At 40.0% G+C, this 25,710-nt stretch overlaps 1 protein-coding gene and 1 pseudogene across 5 annotated transcripts in view; one reads left to right on the top strand and one right to left on the bottom strand.

The window, feature by feature from the left end:
- The window catches only part of SHQ1 (SHQ1, H/ACA ribonucleoprotein assembly factor), a 377,353-nt gene that overhangs the window by 65,901 nt on the left and 285,742 nt on the right, over window positions 1-25,710 (top strand). The window lies entirely within an intron of this gene.
- On the bottom strand, window positions 13,296-14,557 carry LOC117084510 (annotated as a pseudogene).

Genomic DNA, 25,710 nt, shown 5'->3' with positions numbered 1-25,710 from the left:
AGGAAGTGGGGATGAAGAGTATTTCAGACAGTAGACAAAAGAATATGGCCCATTTGAAGGGCTTGAAAACCCAGGATGCGTAGGTCATAGTATAGAAGGGAGAGGAAAGAAGTGAGGCTAGAGGTTCATGTAGAGGCTTGGCCTTCTAAATATGCTTGGCCTTTGTCCTGGGAGAATATGGGGCATCTGAAGAGTTTTAAGGGATGAAGTCCCTGTATGAGTGCGGGGATGAGACTGACATTCTGGGAAGATCCATCAGGTGACATTGTGGGGAATGAATTGTGGTGGGACAGAGCTCAGAGCTCAAGACTCAAAAGGCCGGTTAAGAAGCAGGGTATTCCAGGAAAAATAGCTTGAGCCAGGTGAGTGAGAATGGGGAAGGAGACTAGTCGGCAGATTTGAGAGGCAGATGAGACAGACTTAGTAATTGATTGGCCGCTGCTGGGAGAGAGAGAAGGGGAGGAGCCAAGATGAGATGTGGGTTTTGACTTGGGCATCTAACTGGGCTGTTGAAGGTGCATTTGCCAAGATTAAATACTAATGAAGAGTGTGCAGTTTGGGAGAGAAGATGAGAAGTTCAGTTTTGGAAATGTTGGTTTGAGGCCGCTAAGGAATATCAGTAAAGAGGGAGCCAGGAACATTTGGAGCACAGCTGGGACAGATGTATAAAGAAGAGTTTAGACAAGAAGGGAAATGAATTAAGTCACAAAACATAAAAAATGTTCCCTGATTACATGGTACTGTGTTATCTGTAAGTATAATAATAATCGGAGTGGATGCATTTCAAGCTGGGAAAATAGCGTCATACAGATAGACAAGGAGAACATGTATGCAACATGGTGAACAAATTTTCTCGTTCTAGCTACAGTGTATAGGTAGGACAAGAGTGGACGTGAGGCTTTTTGCATTTGGATCATAGTTTATCCTTGCTGTCGAATAAGGGTAAGAGGGTCTTATCCTTTATTGTTGAATAAGAGGGTCTACTGCTAACATTCCGAGGGTCACTATGTTTTAGTAATAGGGCCAGATAAGAAATCCTATCTCTTTAGGCTGTGTGCTGGAGCCTGCCAGTATTCTTAACTAATTCTTTTTGTTTTTTAAGAGATGAAATATCGCTGTGTGACCTCTAGCTCCAGGGCTCAAGTGAGCCTCTTGCCTCTGCCTCTGGAGTAGCTGGGAATACAGGAGCATGGCTCTTGACTACTTCTTGTCAACTGGTCACATAAGAGAAACTCACTCAGACTTTTACAGTAAAATTGAGGAACTTTATTGGGTGACTATAGGTTATCCCCTGGAACTGTACTTTCAAGAGTACATCTGGATACCAGGAGGTCAGGTGATGAGAAAGTGAGGCATTCGGCTTGCTCTTGCATGTGGTCTCGTGTGGTGCTGCTTTCATCAAGGCACTGCCACTCTTCTCTCTCACTGCACGTGGATGATGGCCACTCCACAGCTCTGAGTTTACATGTCTTTACTTTCAGTGGGGATAGATTCCCTTGTTTGTAATTCCAGAGGAGGAAGAATGTGATTGGCTCAGCAAGGGTAAGTTTTGCTGGTCCAGTTGCCTTGGTCACACTGGGATCAGAAGTAGTGAGTGGCATTTCTAAGAAAGTGAAGGTGGAGGGCATGCAGTCACCTCATGAAGACATTGCTGTAATTTCGCAATACCGTTTTGAGCCATAGCTGGGGGAAAGCCATGACACCTACCACCCCCCAAGTCACTGATGTTTATAATGAATCTACAGTATGGAAGGTGATTTTGGGGATCTGTTAAATTCAGGCACGCAGAGTGATAATCGGACACTCTTGGTGGTTTTACATTTGTATGGGAAGTTTCTTCTCTGACAAATGGTGAAATGCTAAGTGTTACATTAGCTGCTAATGATTAGCATGTAGAAATTTCAAGAAACAATTGTGCGTAATTTCAAGCAAGTTAAACCTCCTTGGATTAAAATCATTCTTGGTAAGGTGCTTATTCTGGCATGTCAAGTTGCTCTTTAGTTTTACTGTTTGTTTTTAATTAAATCCACAAATTCATCCTGGATGGAAGTGGGTTTTTATCTGCATAAGAAAAGATTAGTACAAGGCAGTATCCATTCACTTAGATCCATTCAGCGTGGTTTCATATAGAAAGGATTTGCTTAATGGTTCTGTACCTTATCACCAGTAGTTCAGCAGTGCCCACTGGGGACTGTCGCTCTTCATTAGACTTCTCTTACAAGAAATGTGCCAGTAAATCACAGGATTACAAATGTTCCTACAGATTTAAGACTAAAATAACCTTTTATAAAGATATGAATGCTTCCTGTAATTAAGTGTATTGAAAAAACTAACAAAAGAATCATATATTTGAATGTTAAAGGTTTGTGGGATATTTTTGTTCATTTTTTAAAAAATTTGTAATTTGTATCCTTTTGTTGTTGTTGTTGTTGTTGTGTTGTTTTTCAGGTAAACTTTATTTGAGAATAGTTTTAGATTTACAGAAAAATTGCAGAGATAGTACAGAGTTCCCGTGTACCCCCACCCAGTTTTCCCTGTTAACCTCTTATATTGGAATTGTATATTTGTCACAATTAATGAACCAATATTGATATGTTATTATTAACTAAAGTTTATCTAGATTTTCTTAGTTTTTACCTAATGTCCTTTTTGTATTTCATGAGACCACATTTTGTTTTGCTTTTACTAAAGAACTGGAAATTGAGTAGTGCTCCATTTCTTGGACATTTTGGTTATTTAGGAGCTTAAATGCTATGAAAGGTAGTGAAATATTATGAGATACTCGGGTACCTGAGGAGCTTAATACATAGAAACATTCTAATCATCATTAATCCAGGCTTGGAAAAAACAAATATTTAAGAATTTTTAGAAATAGAAACATAATTCATTTGTCATTTTTACTTACACACATACCATGGACATCATGATTATGATACATTGATAAAAATAGAGAAAGTTTAGGGCTGGCCATGGTGGCTCATACCTATAATTCCAACACTTATAGGTGTGTTGGCTGAGGTGGGAGGCTGAGGTGGGACAGGAGTTCAAGACCAGCCTGGGCAACATGAGACCCTGTCTCAACAAAACTTAACTGGGTGTGATGGCATGTGCTTGAACCCAGGAGTTCAAGGCTGCAGTGAGCCAAGATCATGCCACAGCACTCCAGCTTGAGTGACAGAGGGAGGCCCCATGTCAAAAAAAAAAAAAAGTTTATAAAAATAAATTGGGCAAGGCCTTTATATTTTCATCTTAATTTTCTTAAGGTGGAAGAGGTTAGAGGAGAAAATATGGAGATATATATGAACCATTTTCAGAGGTGAATAAGCATGGAAAATACTCTACCTTTATTTAGGGAGTAGTATGTTTATCAGGCCCATTTTATAACTATAACTGAGTGGCTGTGTTAGATGTCTCTGTTCTTTCTTGTTTTAGTCCCTGATACTGGTCTCTAGACTGCTCAAGTCCTTGGTTTTGGCTCAGTGGAGCCATGTATTTTTACAGAGTAAGCAAATTGCTATTTTCCTTCATCTCCTAGTTCTTGTGTATTTTTGTACCTCAAAACTCTTTGGAGGATTCTCTTTGGAGGGAGACCCACAGGATCAAGTGAGTTAGGTGATTGATTTAGTCAAGTTTTTAAAACCAGTATTCTCTACTTCACGTAGAATTTTCACTATGCTTGAATTGTCTTAACATCTTATTCAGAGAAAAGGCTTACATTGATTAATGTGGCATATGTGTGGTTATCATACTTAGAAAGTGCTCTGTTTAAGGAGAGCTTTATCAAGAGCATTCTTTCATTGGAGTCACAAGAAAGCTTTTTAAAGAAACTGACAACTTCAAGTACAATTTCCTTTTTCTTCTGTCTATTATGATTGAAACCCAATCTTTGTTATAACATAATTATCTCAGCTGAAGCCAACAGGGAGTTGCTGCCTTAATGTAAGGGGTGTGAAGTCCCCTAAATAAATAGAGGATTAATTACATTCCCAGCATGTTGTGAAGGTGATGAGATTGATTGTGATCATTTGACTTGTCCCATTTCCTGCTCTGACTACTTTCTTGAATAAATAGAAGCTGGGAACATAATAAACAGAGCTACGGAACTCTGTATTGTTGGGCATGGAGTGTTGGAAAAGGACCTTCTTGAGGTATATTTCTGGATTTGAAGTGATTTATATGACATTTTACAGTTTTTTTCATTGATTATTCTTGTACTGTTTAAACAGCTTTCAAGGAAATTGTTTTTGCTTCAGAAAACGTAGATATTAGCAGAGTGTTGAGAGAAATTGACAAATTCTATTTTAATGGTTGGATATCAGCAAATTTCTGATCCAATTTTCGATATTTTCATTTAGTGTGGCATTATGGAAGGTTTAAACTAAAGGAAATATTAGCTGTTATATGTTTCCATTGTCCTTTTCACATAAGAGCTTCATACTTCTGTTAAATTCAGAGTGATAAATTAGTACTTTCATGAAGTGGATCATGTTTTCTGTTTTGTGTTTGTCTTACTCTCTTTTCCTGGAGAGTTTTATAATATCCTGAAACTGTGATTTAGAGTATATATTTATTCTCCAAATTTTCTATTGCTGTGGCTTCCTGTGGAGGTCCACTTTTTCCAGGAAGTACACAAAACAATCTTTTTGGGGTATAGGAAAACCGTAATAGACCTTCTATCTATGCTTATTTTTTGAGAATGAAATAAGCTTCATTAATATTTCATACATGGATTGATGGCAGAAATAATTTTTAGTGGCTACTTACCATACATTTTTCTTTTAATAATGTGATATTTGATTAGAAGCTGAAAAGGCACACTGCTTCATGGAACAACCATTCTTCTTTTCTTTTTTTTTTTTTTGACACGGAGTCTCGCTCTGGCACCCAGGCTGGAGTGCAGTGGCCGGATCTCGGCTCACTGCAAGCTCCGCCTCCTGGGTTCCCGCCATTCTCCTGCCTCAGCCTCCCGAGTAGCTGGGACTACAGGTGCTGCCACCTCGCCTGGCTAGTTTTTTTGTATTTTTTTTAGTAGAGACGGGGTTTTACCGGGTTAGCCAGGATGGTCTCGATCTCCTGACCTCGTGATCCGCCCGTCTCGGCCTCCCAAAGTGCTGGGATTACAGTCTTGAGCCACCACGCCCGGCCAACCATTCTTATTTTCAAAGAGAGTCTTATACCTTTTTTCTCAAAGCCTCAGTTATGTCAGGGCAGGGATTGCCTCTGCTAGGAAATTAGTGTTGGGGTTCGGGGACTCTCGTCAGTCTCTGCCAATTAAAGACTCCTAATGATATGGTCTCTTCTTTCTGCTCTGTAATTTTATATAAATAATAAAATAGTGCACCAAAACTATGAGAAAAACTGCATTTGTAGTGTCAAATTAACTACCTGACTTAAATGCTAAGTTCGTATTTGAGAAAACTCAAACCAGCATTGATGAATTATCTAATTATTGTGTTTATTTTATTTCATGTAGGGTATAAGGGCTTTCTTTTTTCTGAAATGCGAGCCCTTCTTGAAAATCTCACCTGAGGCTGTGCATTGTGTCTCACGCCTGTAATCCCAGCACTTTGGGACACCAAGGTGAGCGGATCACCTGGGGTCGGGAGTTCAAGACCAGCCTGGCCAACATGACGAAACCCCATCTCTACTTAAGAATACAAAAATTAGCAGGGCATGGTGGCACATGCCTGTAATCCCAGCTACTTGGGAGGCTGAGGCACGAGAATCGCTTGAACCCGGGAGTGGAGGTTGCAGTGAGCCGAGATTGCATCACTGCACTCTAGCCTGGGTGACAGAGTGAGACTGTCAAAAAAAAAAAAAAAAGAAAAGAAAATTGCCTTGAGTGCAGACCACCATACTTTTTACTTTATTTACTTCTATATTCTGCCTCTACTAAAAATACAAAATTAGCCGGGTGTGGTGGCGGGCACCTGTGATTCCAGTTACTCAGAAGGATGTGTTGTACAGCACATCAAGTGATGGAATACACCTCTAATATCATGGCATGTTTGTCTTTGGGTTAGTTTGCCTGATTTTAGTCTCGTGATGGATGAAATACCACTTTACATCCCAGATTTGTAATTATGTGGTATACTTTAAATGACAGAGTGAAAGGCAAAAAGTGATGTCTCTTCTGATGATCATCTCTTCTCCTGACTCCTGCCACTTTGGATGTGTACGTGCGCTATAAACCCAGAGCACATACACACCCAAAGTTGTTCTTTGTGGATGTCACTTTTGACACCTTATTAGGACCCAAAGACACTTTCTTTTAGCAAAGAATAAAACACCTCCTCATATATGGTATTAAGTACCTTTGTGCCATTCCAAATAAGCTTGCCAACCAATTTAGATTTTTTTTCTATCCTTAGAATATCCTAATGCTTCAGAAAAATAAGGATTTAGTTCTTACTGGAAGAAATTGACTTCACTTTCAACTTGATATTTAAGATTACAGTTGTCAGCATTTGTCCCGTCTGCTTGTTTTAAGGGACATAACAGTTAAAAGGACTTCACGTAATGCTGTATAAGTTAGTGATCTGAATAAAACTGTTGGCAAAGGATCTCCACTTCATATTAAACACTGGATTAATCACACAGGTCAAGCTTTCAAAATTCTAGTTGTGAAGCTTGTGTTCTGAATGTAACAGCACTATATAGCCTTACTTTCAGAAGCTATATTGTGATCCATGGTTTCAGATGCATATTTCAAATCCAAAAATTTTACCTGGTAAGTAAGGCTTATCATACCTTTTTTAAAAAGTTAAATATTTTTTAAATAGTAGAGGCAAGGTCTTGCTGTGTTGCTCAGGCTGGTCTCGAACTCTTGGCCTCGAGCAGTCCTCCTGCCTTGGCCTCCCAAAAGTTCTAGGATTATAGGCATGGGCCACCTCGTCTGGCCTTGTACCTTTTTATCAGAAAGATCCAACCTTGCTCCAGGTTTGTGAGAAAACAGTTTTGCTTTTGTTTTTAAACCAGAGCCACATAGATCTTTCCATCTTCTGTATAGGTCAGTGTTACTTGTTGCTGTTAATCATACTATTTCAAAGTCCCCTGCCATTTTAAGATGGGCTGTCCTCTTGAGGCTTGGGCATGAGAGTTAAGCCGGATACTGACTTCATTTTCTGTCTTTTGGAGTCTTGTTATCCTATGTGGTGGTAATGGTGGTTGTTTAATTGTGACTGCTTTAGACTTGAGTATCTGTTCATCAGTCCATTCATTCAACAAATAGTTTATGAGTTCCTACTGTGTGCAGGCTTCTCTGCCAGGGGCCTGCCAATGGTAATCAAAAACTTGACTTGGCTTCTGCCCTTCTAGAATGTGTAGTCAGATGGGGAGAGAAGTAGTAATCAAATACTTGCATACACAAAAAGTAAAATTAAAACCTTGGAAAGTGGTGCAAAAGAAAAGTTTCATACTGCCATGAGAGATGGCTGACTTTGCCTTGTGAGGGAATTAGGAGGGGAGGGAGGATCCCCTGGGGAAGTATTTGGTTTGAGTACTGAAGTACAAGTAGGAGTTAACCTAAGAAAGGTGGTGGACTTCAGGAATATATAGTAGATCCATCATGTGCAAAGGCTCTGTGGCAGGAGGGAATTTTGTATGTTTTCAAGAAATTGCAAGAAGGTCAAGGTGGCTGGAACACAGAGAAAGGGTATATATGTGGGTGCAGGGGATCAAGAAAAGGCTGATGATTTAGCCAGAGCCCAGACAGTATAGTGCCTTTTAAGTAATGTTAAGAATTTTTATCCTTTTTCTAAGAGTAGTGAGAAGCCAGTGGAGGATTTTCAGCATATGATGGGAGATCACTGGTGTTGTAGTGTAAAGAGCTTTTTAGGCCAGTTTCAAGACTATTAATAGTGTCCTTATGAGGTGTGAGTGTAGCCTGACTAGGGAGTTAAGATTTTAAGAACTCAAATGGATTTAGAGAATGAGGAAGAAGGCAACATGGAGGATGATGCCTGGGGTTTGTAGCCTGCACAGCTGAATGAATGATAAAACCTAATTTTGGAAAAGGAATCTCAGCGTTTTGGCTTTTGTTAGAGGAATTCTTCTTTACACAGAACTTAAAATCTTTTGTGGTGATCTGTACTTTAATCATAATTCTGGATAGTGGCCAGTTTTCTTTATTTGCCTCTGTTATTGTTGCCTTTATTATTTAATGAACTACTGGGCTCAGTTATCTATAGAGGTTTGCCTTTTGTAAGTCTTTTTTGAATGTTTGTGGGGTTATTTTCTTAAAATGTTTTCTTATGAAATATGCAATAATATTTGAAGCGTATACAAATTACACAAATTAAGCATATACAATTACGCAAATTAAAGAATAGTAACGAACTGAATATTCATGTAAGTACCACTGATTTTTTTTTTTTTTTTAAAGAGATAGGGTCTCTGTCTGTCACCCAGGCTGGAGGGCAGTGATGTGATCATAGGTCACTGCAGCCTCAAACTCCTGAGCTCAAGTGATCCTCCCATCTCAGCCTCCTGAGTAGTTAAGACTACAGGCATGCCCACCTAATTTTTTAATTTTTTGTAGAGATAGGGTCTTGCTCTGTTACCGCAGGCTGATTGAACTCCTGGGCTTAAGTGATCCTCCCACTTCAACCTCTCCAAGTGCTCAAAGTGGAAAGATTATAGACATGAGCCACCATGGCTGGCCTCCAATCTTAAGAAATAGAATATCACCAATTTCCTAGAGATTCCCTGTGGGACCAATCCCAGTTGTATTTCCCACCTTAACTTCTGGTAACCACAACTCTAAATTTTATGTCAGTCATTACTTTTCCATATAGTTTTACCATTTGTGCATATATCTCAAGTTTAGTTTTTAGCTTTGCTTGCTTTTGGACTTTATGTAATGGAATCATACTATATGGTTCTTCTATTACTTGTTTCTTTTGATTTTAAAAAGATTTATCCATGATGATGCATAGAGTTGTAGATTGTTCTTTTCTAGTCTGCAGTGTACTATCCCGTTGTCTGAATATAGTGCTGTTTGTTTGTCTGTTGTTCTGTGGAACCACTAATAAATGGTTTCCAGTTTGGGCTATTAAGAAAATGCTGCTGCAGATGTCACTGTACATGTTTCATGGTGTACTTGTGCAACTTTTTGGTTAAGCCTTATGCCTAGGAATGGAATTTCTGGGATTAGGGGACAGTGATATGTTAGCCTTTAAATGGGCAGTGTGAAACTGTTTTCCAAAGTGGTTGTACCAATTTATTTCAACTTATACTTTAACCAGCAATGTATAAGAATATTCCTGATTCCACCTTCATGCCAACACTTACATGGTTCAAATTTTAAGATTTGACAATCCGAAGGGATATGAAATAGTTTCTGTTATAATTTTAATTTGCATTTTCCTAATTACTAGTGAAGCTGAGCATCTTTTCATGTGTTTATGAGCCATTAGTGTTTCCTCTACTATGAAATGTCTATCTATTGTATCCCCTGTTTTTCAGTAGGACTTCCTTCCTTTTTGATTTATAGGATTCTTCCAGTATTCTGGATACTAGTCCTTTATTGGTTAAATATGTTGCAAATATTTTCTTCCAGTTTATAGTTTATGTTTCAGTCTCCTTGTAGTGTTTTCATAAACAGAAGTTTTTAATCTCAATGCTGTAGAATTTCTCAGTATGTTCCTTTATGGGTGTTCCTTTGGTTCTCGTTTAAGAAAGTTTTTATGATTTGAATGTTATAAAGATATTCTCCTGTAGTATCTTCTAAAATTTTTTTTCTTTTGCATTTTGCATTTAAGTCCTTAGTCCACCTGGAATAGATTTTTTATATGTTATGCAATAGGGAATCCAGTTTCATTTTTCCCATATGGATAACTGTATGCTGGCTTCATTTATTAAATAGTCTATCCTTTCCTCATACATCCTGCAGTGCTCACTCTCATAAATAAAGTTAACACGTATGTGTGGATCTGTTTCTAGGCTGTCTGTTCAGCCCCGCTGATTTACTTGTCTATCATGCACTAGTACCGTACTTTCTTAATTACTGTAGCTTTATATCTTAGAATCAGCTTGTCAAGTTCCATGAAAAACATTTTGATTCGAATTGCTTTGAATCTGTTAATCAGTTTGGAGAGACTGAAACATTTTGTGTCTCTTTCCAATAATATGGTATGACTCTCTATTTAAGTTTTCCTTAGTGTCTTTCAATAAAATTTTATAATTTTTTCCATTAAAGGCTTACACATTTTTTGTTGGATTTATTGCTTGATAAAAATGATACCTTTTTTAAAAAAAATTACTTACAAACTGCCTGTTTAAAGTACAGTCATGTATTGCTTAACGATAGGGATACATTCTGAGAAGTGCATCATTAGGCAGTTTTATTATCTGAACATCATAGATTGCACTTACACAAACCTAGATGGCATAGTCTACTATACACCTAGGCTCTGTGGTGTAGCCTGTTGCTCCTAGGCTACAGACCTGTACAGCATGTGACTGTCCTGATTACTGTAGACAGTTGTAACACAGTGGTATATGTATATTTCAACATATCTAAATATGGAAAAGGTACAGTAAAATCAGAATATTATACTTTTATGGGACCACCATATGCAGTTCATCATTGACCACAATGTTACTATGTGGCACGTTAACATATATAAAAATGTAATTCACTTTTAAAAATTGATTTCATACCCAGCTACCTTGCCAGACTCTACTATTAACTCTTATTTATCATTTCTGTCCAGTTTTCTATATAGGCAGTAGTAATGCAAGTAATGACAGTTTGGTTTCTTCCTTTCCAGTCTTTATATTCTTCGTTTCTTTTTCTTTTTCATTTTATTGCACTGGTCTAGGCCCTCCAGTACAATCCCGAATAGATATGGTGGTAATATATTAATCTTGTTCTTTATCTTTAAGAAAATGCTTTCAACATTTTACCATTAAATATGATATTTGCTTTTGTAGATAGCCTTTATCAAGTTAAGAAAGATTCATGTTATTCTTAGTTTGCAAAGAGTTTTTTATTCTAAATAGTTTTGAATTTTATTGCATTTTTTCCCTCATCCTTGGGATGATCTTAAAAATTTTCTCCTTTAATTTGTTAATGTAGTGAATGGCATGTGTAAAATTTCAAACAAACTCAGCCTTGCATTTCTGGGATAAACCTGTCTTGATTATGATGTATTATTTAAATATGATGCTGGATTTGGCTTGCAAACTCTTTGGGTGCCTACAGTCAGGAGGAGGGTATGTATGGGAGGAGGAGAGATTGGCCTATAATTTCCCATTGTTGTACTGTCCTTTCCTGATAAAATGACTTAGACAGAAAGGCATTGCCTTTTCTGTTCTCTGAAGCAGTGCATGTATTATTGAAATGATACATTCCTTGAATCTTCAGTAGCATTCACCAAAAAAAAACCCTGCCATTGTGGCTTTCTTTATGGGAAAATTCTTAACCATTTATTCAGATTTTCTAATTGTTATAGGACTTTTCTGGTTCTTTATTTCTCTGAATCAGTTTTCATAGGTTTTATTTTTCTAAAATTTTGTCCATTTTTTCTAAATTTTCAAACTTTCTGGCATAGAGTTGATTTTATTTGCTCTTACCTGTTTTCTCCACAGATCTGTAATTGTTGTCTTTTACATTCCTAATATTCATGCTGTCTCTCTCTTTTTTTAAAAAAATTATGTTTGTAAGGGGTATATTTGATTAGCTAATTTTTTTTTTTTTTTCTTGAGACGGAGTCTCATTCTGGTGCCTAGGCTGGAGTGCAGTGGCATGATCTCTGCTCACTGCAACCTCTGCCTCCCGGGTTCAAGCGATTCTTCTGTCTCAGCCTCCCGAGTAGCTGGAATTACAGGCACCCGCCACCATGCCCAGCTAATTTTTCTATTTTTAGTAGAGATGGGGTTTCACCATGTTGGTCAGGCTGGTCTCGAACTCCTTACTTCAGGTGATACACCCGCCTTGGTCTCCCAAAGTGCTGGGATTACAGGTGTGAGCCACCATGCCCGACCCATTTCACACTCTTGATCCTCTCTATGTTTGTCTTCTATTTCATTACTTTTGCTTTTACCTGTATCGTTTTATTTCATCTACATCTTGGAAGTGTGTTAGATTCTGCACATAGATGTTAGTAACTTACTAACATTGACCCTTTCTTCATTTAAAACTAAATTTTCTTTCAAGTATCTGCTTTATTTTCCTCTCACAGGTTTGGAAATGTACTGAATTTTCATTACTGTTTCATTCCACGTATTTTCTGGTTTTACTCATGAAATTTTGGAAATGTTTCTCCTTTCCAAGCATATAGATTTTTATAGGAAAGTTTTTGTTATTGATTTCTAACTTAATTGCATTTCTGCTAGAAAATTATATCATTGTTTTGAAATTGGCTGAGATTAATTTTATGTCTAGAATGATCTCAGTTTTCATTCACTTTTGGTTTTAGTCTTAAAAGTAATGTTAATTTTTGAATTGTTAGCTACTGTGCTTCATGTCTGTCCATTGGGTGAAACTTGTTGGGCTGTTTATTTTTTGTGTCTTTACTGATATATTTTGTCTTTTTCGTCTATCTGTTTTGAATTGAAAGAGATGTGTGAAAATCTCCTATGTTGTCAGTCTTGTCAGTTTCTTCCTGTAGACCAATCAGTTTTTACTTTATATTTTGAGGCATGTTATTTGGTGTTATTAGTTAGTTTATAATTGTTTTATCTTCTTGGTTGGTTAAAATATATCACTAATAATGCTTTTTGCCTTACCATCTATTTTTGTCTGATAGTAACATGGCTATCCCAGCTTTCTTTTGATTAGTATTGGCCTGGAATATCTTCTTGTCCTTGGAGGATTTAATTTTTGTAAACATCTCTTCAATAAACCTTTGATGACTGGCTTCCAGTAAATTCAAACCTAACTACAAAAATCTTACATTTTGTATGTGTGAAAAATACGCTCTGAACATATGATGCAAAGCTGTGATGAATCAGTAATTTGGGAACCAGTTGTGACTGTAGATGTTCTTGGGTTTTTGGTCTTGTCGTTATGCAGGTTGACATGTTTGGGTTCTCTAAGTCATGTGTTTCTTTGATTCCCTACTCCACATTGGCTCCGTCAGCAAATCCTTTTAATTCTTCCTATACAATCCCTTTCATATAAATCTCTCTTTTTGGTCTCACCACCTTTTTTTGAATTCAGGCCTCTGTTTCCTCATCTCTTGCTACAGTGTCCTCCCTGTTGTCCTTGCCACCACAGTCTCACTCCACGTCTTGTTTCTTTCCTATAGTAATGCCAGTCTGACAGTTCTGAAATGCCATTTTGGATATGGCTATCTTCCTCGAAGTTCTTTTTTTTTTTTTAAGCTCTCTTTCTGAGGTCTTCCTGAATGCTCTGATCACTCCGATTTTGGTGATGGGGATTTCACTCATCTACCACTGCTACTGAGATAGGCTGGGGGATGTACTGTGTCGCCTTTTCCTTTCCTTCCTTGTTGGAGTATACTCATCTTTTTCCTTCTTGTCTTTGGAGCTAGATTCCAGTTTTTCCTTGTCTTTCTTGTCTCTTTCTCATTCTCCTTCTAACTCTTTCTCTTGTTGAAGATGTTGATCTCTGTAATGTTCTACTTGCTCCTAAAAACTCTGGCCTGGTTTTTTAGGTCTTTTTCCAAAATTCCAATTCATCCTGAAACTTCATGACTTTGAGCTCAATTTCACGAAGTTTGGCTTGTTTTTCCTCACTCATTTCTGAGTACTTAGAGAACCTGGACTCAGTCATTTCTTTTTTGATTGGATTAGAGTACAGATGATATTCTTCAGATTCGGAACTTTGAGTATCTTCTTCATCGTCACTTTCTTCTTCTTGATTTTGATGTTGTTTTTCTTCCGATTCTTCATGCTGGTCAAATAACTCCCATTTTGAAGTTGTAACAACCTGTGCTTCCAATTCAGATTCGTCCACAGCTTCCCATTTTGATGGGGCAACTTTAAATATGAGTTCCTTCTTCTTTGAGTCTTCAGTTGCATCCAAAGGTACTCCATCAAGATCATCATCAGGACTTTTTATAGGGATTCCATCAAGATCATCAATGGGGTAGCATCAATAGGAATTCCATCTACATCTTCCAGAGGTGCACCATCAAGCTCTTCCTTGATGAAAGCACCATCAAGGTTATCTGTTACATCTTCTGTTTCCTTTTCTACGATAATATATACAAGCCCTAAGAAAATATTTTTTAGTTTAATTAAAAATGGTTCTGGATAATTTGCCCAATCTTCACATGCTCTGAAGCTTACGTTGTGTCTGACTTATCATATCACTGTCTGAGGGTCCAGATGCATCCATATGTGCATTTGAAGATCCAAATGAATGAACATCTGACGATCTCGTCTTTGAACTGGTCTCCTCAGAAGTTCTTGATGGTTTGCCTACAGGACAAAAGCCTAAATGGCTGGGCTGAGCTGGATTCCAGACCCTCTGCATCTTTCTCCTCATCTTCTAAGCTTAATCCCTCATTCTTGCTGATCAGGCACCACCCAGCCCCGCACCATACCCCGACAAGTAGATGTACTCACTGTTTCCCAAATTTGCCATAAACTGCAGCTTTTTTTTTTTTTTGCTTTGGTACATTCCATTTTCTCTACCATATTTATTACGTTTTGCTTTAAGCTTTCTCTAATGAACCCAACTAAGTCATCTCTGCATTGTAAGACTTGAAGTTAACACTGACATCACTCCTCTTGGTGATGACTATCTGTAATGCAGCCAGTCATGGAACTGAAAAGTCTTGCAAAATCTTCTCTTTTGTAAGCCTTTATTTTGGGATTAATTCCCCACTGCGCTGTCACTGCTGTGTGATTGCTTAGTCGATACCCGCAAATTCACTTATAAATGAGGACCCTCCTACTCTGAAGCAGGCTAGAGGGCTTAAAAGTTGTCCTTTAAATCTGATTGAAATCTGCTTTCTTCACATTAATTTCAATTCTGGATCCATATAAAGTAAGTTCTCTTTTCAAATGTCTGCCTTCAGCTATCTGGAGGATTACTATTGCATCCGTTCTCAGTCTTCCAGATCAACCTCTTCTGCCTTAAATTATTCTTATAGGTCCAAATTTCCAACTCTTTGTCCATCTTGGTCTCTTTTTGGGCACACTACTTTGTCAGTGTCCCTCAACCCCTCCCTTTATTTATTGTTTTGGTCCAGACCCTTTTAAAGTATCCTCCAGTTTAAATATAATACTTCAGGTTTGACCAGAGAGAAGCTATTGCTTTTGGTTTTTGTGAATATTACTTTGTCAGTCATCTACTTATCATAGGAAACCTTAACTCACTACATTCTTAGTTTATGACTAGCTGAAACTCTTCATATTCATCTTTAAGTATAATTCTTCTTCTGTGCTAGCTGGTTCACAATCTTTACATTTGTCCCTGTTTAGTTTCACCTTGTTAGATTCGGCATATCCCATCCACCTGTTATGAACTTTTTGGAACTGGAATCTGTCACCTAGGTTATATGTTGATCTTTTACACCTTTGTAACACTGTTTGTAAACTTGACTCCTGAAATCTAATGAGCAATCATTTTTTGGAGCAAGCACGAGGTTAGGCGCTGTGGAACTAAAGAAGAATTAGATACGGCTTCTGGCCTTAAGGAATTAGAATGAACATTCTGTGATTTCACCTAAGACAGTGAGTAGAATGTTGAATGAGGAAGGCTGAGGTCAGAACTTTGTACTCTTCCACTAGATACCTTCCTTCAGGATGAAATCAATCTCACCTCTAAAGTCAAATGTCAGTCTAGACAACTATATAATCATACACCCATACTTTGTATTTTGCCCATAAAGAGACCATAGGAGATTGTCATATGTTTTGTTCAAATTCAGATATAATCTTTGCACAGGGTTCCCAGGTGCGGGCTAGTCCAAGGGATGGCATCAGTTTGTGAATCCATAGTAACTTCTGGGGATCACCTACTTCATCCCTTATCTGCCTATATCACATAGTTTGAGTTCATGGTCTATGGTTTAATCACTTTCCTTCTTTTCAAAAGTTAAGGAAGACACATTTGCCTCTTTCCTGTCTTCTATGTGGATATTCGAGGCTAAGTATATTGTTCTGATTCCCTCTTCAGTTATTCTGTGATCAGCAGAACACTTTTGTCATTAATATTAATCTTTATCACAGTTTCCTCTTCTATAATAATAGATATGATCTTGTACTTTCTGGGCATTTTTCTTCTTTCCTTGTCATTATTAGTTTATTGAACAGAGACAGCCCTTGGTGAAACTGGCAAAAGCAAATTCCTTCCTGGAACTTCTGAGATGTAGTCTGGCTCAAACCAGGCCCTGATCATTCTGTCATCTTAAGCCATGGTCCACAAAGCCAAATCCTGTTTCTGATTTGGGAAGGCTGAGGTCAGAAAGCTGTCCCCTGCCATTAGAAATGTAGCGAGGCCATAGAGTATTATGGTTAAGAGTATGGGCTCTAGAGCCAGCTGGCAGCTTCAGATCTCAGCTCTGTCTGTATGGCCTTGAACAAGCCATTTAAACTCTGTGTGCTTCTGCTATCCATAAAATGGGAGAGAATTAGGAAAATTAGATGAGCTAACACATGCAATTTGTTTAGAACATGTTAACACAGAGTAAGTGGTCAATAATATTTGCTAAGAACAAAGCTCCATTGATGCAATGCTTGTTTAACAATAGCATTGGCTGAATCAGGCAATCAGTCCATAACAATAATAGCTAGCATTTATCAAGGGCTTACTGCATACCAGGCATTGTGCTAAGTGCTTTATAGAGATTATCTCATTTGATGATCTCACAAGCCCCATATGAATTTGGGTTATGTCCTCATTTTCTTATCACCCCAGGTTATGAATAGGGAAACTGAGGCTCAGAGAGATTAAGTTAACTTAATTTCAGGCTACGTGACTTCAGAGCCTGAGCTCTTAACCTCCTTGCTGTGGTCAGTCAGTCATTTGCTGACTTCCAGAACACATGACCTCCTGATAAACACAGGACATTTTCTTGGTGAAGCAGCCAATGTGGAGCATTTAGTCTGGTTGTGGAGACAAGACAAGATACGCAGAGGGCAGAATTCGAGGAGTGCTGAGCAAGCCCTGGCCCTGTTGCAAGAGACATAGTGATTCAAAGAAGGGGATCCCAGGCTGGTCTGCAAGCTTAATGGAGTAAAAGTCTTGAACAGGGAACTAAAGATGGGTGGGATCTGACCAGGCACGGAAAGAAAGCGGAGAGATGTGCTAGGCAGGGACACAACTTGAGGCACATCCCAAAGTAAAAACAATTGTTCTGGGTCTGGAAGCAGTGATAAACCAGTAGCATTGGTGGAGCAGCTACGTATTGAGATATATAGAATATATTAAGGAATTGGGGAGATGGAACTAAGTCTGCGGATGTAAAAGTTGCAAGCTAGTGGCCCTTGGGTCACTTTTGGCTCTCAGTGAGTTTTTAAAGACTTTAAATTGGTTGTCAACACTTAAAAATTGGAAGATTTTGTGTAAAAGTCTGGATTTACAGCTGCTCTTGAAATAACGGAAGTTCTGGCAGTTGCTGGGCCCACATCCCCACATGGTAACAATTGGCTAGAGCTGGGGCCAGCTGTCTCCATTATGTGGGACAAGTGCCCTCCATTCTGCCACAGACCCCCACCTGCCTGCTAGACTCCATCTGTTTGGCTTCTGGGGGCAGCAGTTTGTGGCCTTGGTCTAATGTGTAAGCTCTGTTACTGGATCAAAGGACCTGTACTTTTTTCCTGCCAAACTGCAGGTCCCATGCAAGCAGGAGCCATGTTTTTCTTGTGCAATGCTGTATAGCTGGGGCCTAGAAAAATGCCCAGCAAACACTGGGCACTCAATAAATGTGGCACCTGGATGACAGCAGTGACTGTATTATAGTGGAATCAATTTTGGAAGCTGCAGCGGAGTTCTAGAATGCTTAGGGGAAAACAGACTGGGGCACGCACCATTCGACCTGGTGGCTCGTGTTGAACCCTGTTCTAAAGGCACACTGTGGATGACCATTAAGCAGCAAATAGGCTGCTTATAAAGCAGAGAACAATCTGTGTTTGTATCGAGGAAAAAACTGCTGGCCATGCAGTGCTCTGTTTCCAGCTCCCCTCACTGACGTGGATGGCAGCCCTGTTGTTGTTTTCTTTGGACACATACTAAACAATAGGAATAGAAAATGCATAAGTAAGGCTTATGGCACATACTTATTTGCCTCACTCAGCAGGACAACAACATGACAAAGATCACAGCCACAGCTCTGGGCTCTGTGTGTTTTAGCAAAAACCTGTAAAACCGAGTTGCTTTCGACTAGGGATATGATCTTCCTAGTTGCTGATGGCAGCTCTTCTCCACGGTTTAGCCTGTGTTCTTGTTTTGTTTATTTATTTATTTCCCTTTCTTCTGCACTTGGTATTCCTCCAGGCTCCATCTGAATGTGTCTTGCCATCGGGAGCACTAGGAAAGAAGAAAGTCAAACTGCCTCTCCCTCAGGCTCAGGCTTTGGAAAATCAAAGCTGAACAGAGGCAGCTCTTCTCTGCCTGCAGCAGGGTCAGCAATTTGTGTAATGTTTTCCCTGTCGGCTTATCTCTGCTGATTTCTTCTGTTTTTGAGCAAGGGAATGAAGAGTTGTATCATTGCTGCTGCCTTTTTAAGCAGATGGGGTCTGCAGCTGAGATCAAAGCCAAGCTCTGTGCTCCCTGCTGACAGCATTCCCTGCTTTTTTGTAAAGTGCTCCTTCTAGGGCTGGATTTGTCTCAGTGGAATGAGGTGACTCCAAGAAAAAAAACCACCCAGACTCCCTGACAGGGAATGAAAGGAGCAAAGCACTTATATCTCCCACCCCACGCAGGAAGCATTTTGATAGCGTCGTTTGAATCAAGCCATAATTAGGCTTTTGCATCCAGTTCTTGTAGGAACATGAAATGCTAGGCAGCCAACAGGTTTGGTTCTGGCAACCACCTATCTGTGGAGGATTAAGTTGTACTGTGTATTCCTATATTTAGTAAAATAGTATCTCAGAGACCCTTTTTCATTCTTATTTTTAGTAATCAGTAATTTTTGTAGATAGTAATTTGGGTCTGATTGGGACATGTTGGCAACTGTTCAGTTCTAATTATAGGAGAGTTTTTGCCAGTAAGTCTTGAGGACAGAGTGAACGTAGGATTTTAAAAAAGTATCCTGCAAATTAGTTGAGTCCTAATTGTTGAGGGTCATGATCACTATAATAGAATATATAAGAGATTAATTGTAGCTCCCTACCTGGTAAAACTATTCTAGGAGACTTAATTTGCATAAATGTTTTGTTAAGGACTGGGCCCAGTGACATAGGACAGATTATCTGGTGGTTCTGCTGGCAAATGTCATCTTCCAGCATCTTGATCAACTTGTATGTTGGTAATCAACTCTTTAGATGGTGTCCCCGCTTCAGAGCGTGAGCCAGCACAGCATAGTGCATAGTGGGTCTGCACAGGAGGAATTCTGGCTAATCAGGGATGAACCTGCTGGCATGGGGCAAATGTTCGCTTCTGAACATTGGAGGAATATGGAGAATTGAACCTGCTTATGTTTCTGATGAAAGGATCGGATGGGGTCGTACATATGAAAGCAATTTGGAAGCCCTCAAGTCTGATGCCATGTGGAGGATTAGTGCTTGGGTTTGTGGCTAGCCTGTGGTATACCTATGCCACTGAAGTTTCTAGGCTTCATCTTTGCCAAACAAATTAGGGCTTTAGATTAGATCTGTGTGGTCTGATTTGGTATTCATTGCCATATGTGACTATTTTCATTTAAATTAGTTCAAATTAAATACAATTTAAGGTATAGTTCTTCACTCACGCTGACATTCCAAATGCCCGACAGCCACATGGGGTTAGTGGCCACCATATTGGACAGTACGTTTCCATCATCATGTGAAGTCCGCTGGACAACCTGAACTCAGTTATCTACCAGGTTTCCTCCAGCTGGGGATTGATTAGACTTCAACAAAATGACTCATGAAGTCCTTAAAAGAGGCCTGTGCTTTCAGTTCCCCCTTCCCTTCACCGGCACACCTATACCAGGGGCTTGGATGTGCTGAAATCTTTCCTCCTTGTTTGCCTGGTGTCTGAGGCATGAACGCTTCCTGTGATACCTTCTGCAGTGAGTTTCTTAGAAGAAGTAAGTTGTAGAATGACACATTCCTGAGCCCTCAAATAATTTTATGTTGTTTACATAAAATTCTGACTTGGGCAGAATTTTCCTCCTCTTTTATTAAACCTCTAGGTCTTCCTTTTCAAGAACAGGATGACCTGTGGTCATTTTCTGTGTACATGGGACAGCTTAGGCTCAGTGTTGGGCTCAGGCAGCAGTGGTGTAGTATGAACTTGGGCAGCAGATGAAGCTTTGGAGGTGCAGGTTGTTCCACAGAGGTGGATGGATGGTACGAGAACAATGGTTTAGGGTTGGATACTTGATCTGGAGACTAGCAATAGCTATGTCAGAATCGATATCCAGATGGCTTTTAGAACTGGGAGCAGGGGGTCGTTGTGAGTTTCTTACACTAAACTTAATAGACTGGAGGTTCAAGCTGGGAAGAGGTGGAATAGCTGAAAACAAGAATAAGCTAGGTTCCGCAGTTTAGGCTGTTCAGTGGTGTATAGGGTCCCCAAGGTCACCTTTCAGTGAGGCCTTCCCTAAATACTCATAAAAAAATGAACACCCCCTGGCCCAAGTGTTCCCTGGCTACCTTTTCAGTTCAGCTTTTTTTTTCATGGCAGTAATATCATCCAGCACACTCTATATTTTACTTAGTTTTTATTGTCTATTATTATTTTAGTATTTATTATCTTATACAAGAATATAAGCTCCATGAGCACAGGAATTGGTCTGTTTTGTTCGGGGCTTGAACACATAGTACTTTCAAGTATTTGTTTGGCTGGGCACGGTGGCTCATGCCTGTAATCCCAGAACTTTGGGAGGCCGAGGCAGGCGGATCACCTGAGGTCAGGAGTTCGAGACTAACCTGGCCAACATGGTGAAACCCCGTCTCCACTAAAATACAAAAATTAGCTGGGTGTAGCAGCATGTGCCTTTTATCCCAGCCACTCGGGGCTCAGGCACAAGAATTGCTTGAACCCAGGAGGCGCAGGTTACAGTGAGCTGAGATCACACCACTGTACTCCATCCTGGGTGATAGAGTGAGACTCTGTCTCCAAAAAAAAAAAAAAACCATATATATATATGAACCATGTGAATCTGGGAGGTGGAGGTTGCAGTGTGCTGAGATCTTGCCACTGCATTCCAGCCTGAGCGACAGAAGGAAACTCTGTCTCAAAAAAAAGAATGAATGAGTGAAAACTGCAGCCCTGATGCAGTTTCAGTGCAGTCTGGAGGTAGAGCTACTCTTGGGAGGCTAGTGCCATAGAAGGAGATAAGGAAGTAACGGGCAGAGGTCTGAGGAGACAGGCTAGTGGTGGCATCTGAATGGACAGAAATGGGTTCAGGGGCAGGCATGTGGACCCTGGCTTCGGGCAAGCTCCCTGTGAAAGTTGAAGATCATGTACAAGAAGGCAACTAATGGGCAGAAAGCCCAGCTTTGCAGAACCAGGGTTGTGAGATAAAATGTGTCTGAGTCTGGGCCTCAGGATCAGTCTGGCCTAGAAGAGGGGCTAAGGAAAGAACTCTTGAGCCATGGAACCATTAGAGTAGGGCCCCATGCATCTTTTTACTTAAAGCCAAGATTGGTGAGTAAATGCGAGGTGGAGATTCATCCTCATGCTCTGGGTGCAAGAGGGATGGAGCAGAGTCAGGCTGCCCTGTACACAATGTGTGAAGTCAGCAATGCTTCACTTCAAGTTGACTCAGGAACAAGGGGACCCTCCCACCAATTCCCATCCCACAGTTTGATCAGATCCAAGAGTCCACGATATTGAGAGTGAATAAAAAGTGTCAGCTGGTAATAATGATTTCAACATAGTCACAACTCTCTGGGGCGTTCCAAACATCATGGTGCATATGTATTACCTGGGAGTCTTGTTAAAAAGACTCCTATTCAGAGACCTGGGATGGGGCCTGAGATTCTGCATTTCTAAGACGTTCCAAGATGCTGCTGCTGCTCCTGGTCTAGTGTTACGCTTTCAGAAGCAAGGGCTTTATCAAGGAAGGAAACTAAATATTAGCCATTGAAGTCAATTGCCTTTATTAAAAGTATTTTAAAATTCTACTTAGATGGTGTAGGGACTGTCATTTAAGGGTATTCTGGTAGACAGATGTTTTTCACTTCAGTTTAGTTTTTGAGAGAGTATAAGCAAGCATAAAATACACTTTCCCAAGTTTGATTTTCTATAGAGGACCACTTGTCAGAACTGCTGTCATGTCTGGCTTTCAGATCCCTTGTTTCCTGAGGCAGTCATTGAATACTTTAAACCCTAGTAGTCTGGGCTCCGTGGCTCATGCAAATAATCCTAGCACTCTGGGAGGCCAAGGCAGGAGGATCACTTGAGCCTAGGAGTTCTAGGCTGCCATCAGCTGTGATTGCACCACTGCACTCCACCTCTCCTACTTGTAAGTAAGTGGTTCTGCAGTGTGGTATATGGGCACTGGGTAGGGTGTGGTATATATGCGCCGAGCCACAGATCACGCCGGACCAGGGTCAGAAGTTTGTTCTTGTGATGTGGATGAGGTGGCAGCATGTAACTCACTCTGAAGGCTTCCTGTGCTTTTGTAAAAGTTACTACCCTAGAAGTTTTCATGGAAATAAAAAGACCCCAAACTATGGACATTTTGAAATTTGTGTTCTGATAGTCAGGGTAAATAGATGATCTTACATGCATCTCTCCTGCCTACCACATTCGCACATAGACTGTATAGTCCTGTGGAATGTGGTCGGTATGTCCTTGCAGTCCTAGGATGTGGCCCTGTACCAGGGCTTGTGCTGTGATTCCACAGCTCCTATGTCACTAAACCTCTCCTACTTTTCTCCTCATAGTCCTTACAAAAATTTCATTTTTGATAGCTCCTTTTTTAGAACCTCTCTGCTTCTTTTCTCTCTTCCCTTTCCCTCGTTCCAAGCCTGAAATGGCTGCCCCTTCTCTCTGCTCATGGCCAGTACTTAATTCTTGCTGTTTGAGGTGGTTATGGTCTATAAAGTCACTGTGAACACTGAATTAAGTGAATTCTGAACCATTGTTCCCAGGGGAAATACAGGTTAGGTTCCTGTGAGTCTCTGGTCACAACACTTAACCTTGTTTTATGTGTGTTTCTGTTTAAAGTCACCTTATTTAATATGTTCTATTGATTCATTAATATTGAACCCACAGCCAACAGTACTAAAACTCATGCCTGAACAAAGTGGTCTCGATCAGGCACAGCTCAGCCTCCTTCCACTTAGGAACACTGGACAGCCCTTCAGCATTACACTTAGGGGCCTCTTTAAACAATGAAATCACCGACAAAAAGTGCAAAAAAGAAAAACACAGCATTAAGTAGGCCACGTAAAGGAACCTTGTGTAGAGTGTAAGAACTGAGACAAGAAGTCAGAATGTCATCACCTTGTAGGACCTCAGCTGGAAATGTGTGTTGGGGAACTTGAAATTTTCTCTCTTCTGTGTATGTCCTCAAAGGACCACAAAAACACTGTAAATATTGACTTGGGGGTTACAATTAAATTTTACTGAGTAGCTAGATTCACAGATACGGAGTAATGAGGCTTTACTTTACCTTATAGGCAATTTCACAAGCTAAAGTTGGTAGAGGGACCAACACAGTAGGGCAAAAAGGAAGAAAAGGGTACTCTTTTTTTTCTGTCAAAGAATCTGATGTTTGAAAATTTTAAAAAGCACTGAAATAGTCAACCTGGGAAGAATTAGGACTTTGATGGACTTTTCCCACTTATTTTAAGATACAGAATGGTTTTCATTTAGAATTGTATGTGCAAAGAAACTGTCTTTCTGAGTGCCCAGGGCTTCGTATCCCCACCCATCTCATAGACTTACTGTACTATGGTATTGTGGTTTGCCCCTTGCTCACCACAAACTGATTTTATATGATCTTTTAGGTCAAATACTGTTTTGTATTCCCCATTGGATCCACTAAACCTAGCACATAGTAGGTGGTCGGTAAGTGTTTGATGGCGTAACTCCTGAAGGTTACATGTAGAGTCAAAAGCCCCTGGGTGCTGAGAACTCTTCTCTTATTATGAATAGGAGGCTTGAACAATGAAAGCAAAGGATTGGATTAATGTTAAATTTCATTATAAATACAAAGAAATACATACTTTGAGTGTACCCTATTGGCCGACGTGGTGGCTCACTCCTGTAATCCTAGCACTTAGGGAGGCTGAGGTGGGCATGTCGCTTGAGGCCAAGAGTTTAAGACTAGCTTGGGAAATATAGCAAGACCTCATCTAAAAAGAAAAAAGAGTCTACCATATATATCTATCTATGCATGTGTAAACAGGTACATGAGTATAGTTTATTAGAAAAAGCGATCCAAAGTGCCAAAAATTGAAGCAAAACAAGCCCGAGCAGTGCTGAGGTCTACCAGAGAAACTCCCCCACTTGCCTTTCCTTACAGTCACAATGAATGAAATACCTGAGAACTTGACAGAGTTGTCTTTTCATACCTCCACCCCCAGGGGGAAGGGTTTCTTTTTTTTCTTCTTTGTTTTTTTTGAGAGGAGTCTCGCTCTGTCACCCAGGCTGGAGTGCAGTGGCCCGATCTCGGCTCACTGCAAGCTCTGGCTCCTGAGTTCACACCATTCTCCTGCCTCAGCCTCCCGAGAAGCCAGGACTACAGGTGCCCACCACCACCCCTGGCTAATTTTTTTGTATTTCTAGTAGAGACGGGATTTCACCGTGTTCGCCAGGATGGTCTCAATCTCCTGACCTCGTGATCCGCCCGCCTCGGCCTCCCAAAGTGCTGGGATTACAGGCGTGAGCCACCGTGCCCGGCCAATTTTTTCTATTTTTTAGTAGAGACAAGTTTCACCGTGTTAGCCAGGATGGTCTCGATCTCCTGACTTCATGATCCTCCCGTCTCGGCCTCCCAAAGTGTTGGGATTACAGGTGTGAGCCACTGTGCCTGGCCAGATTTCTTTTTTTATTGTGTACATTTTACTTGTAATTATAGACATAGAATGGGGGCCTATTATGCCTGATTTTTTAAAGCTATTTTGTGTTTTTTTTTGGTTTTGTTCCTTTTTTTTTTTTTTTGAGAGGAGTCTCGCTCTGTCACCCAGGCTGGAGTGCAGTGGCTCGACCATGGCTCACTGCAGCCTCAACCTCCCAGGCGCAAATGATTCTCCCACCTCAGTCTCTTGAGTAGCTGGGACTACAGGTGCACACCACCATGTTCAGCTAATTTTTAAATTTTTTGTAGAGATGGGATCTCACTATGTTTCTGGTCTCAAAATCCTGGGCTCAGGCGGTCCTTCTACCCCAGCCTCCCAAAGTGCTGGGATTACAGGCTTGAGCCACCACATGCAGCTTGTTTCGAGAAAGTAAGCTTTACTCTGTAGTATACAACTTAGAAAAAATTGTTCACCTTGAGTAAAATATTTATATTTTGGCATAAAGGTTATATGGTGGCATAAAGGTTCTTGGTAGCTCATGTTCAGATTTTTTATTGGATAAGATGAAGTATTAGATAGGCTTGGAAGTAAAGTAAAAATAATGGAAATTCTTGTTTTATACTTAGCCCAGAAAGTACTAAAGTTGGTCTGTAGGCCAGAAATCTTGGG

Source organism: Trachypithecus francoisi, unplaced genomic scaffold, assembly GCF_009764315.1.
Source record: "Trachypithecus francoisi isolate TF-2019V2 unplaced genomic scaffold, Tfra_2.0 Lachesis_group0, whole genome shotgun sequence".
Lineage (NCBI taxonomy): Eukaryota > Metazoa > Chordata > Mammalia > Primates > Cercopithecidae > Trachypithecus > Trachypithecus francoisi.
The sequence above is the reverse complement of the archived record's forward strand: the minus strand, read 5'-3'. Positions and strand labels throughout refer to the sequence as shown.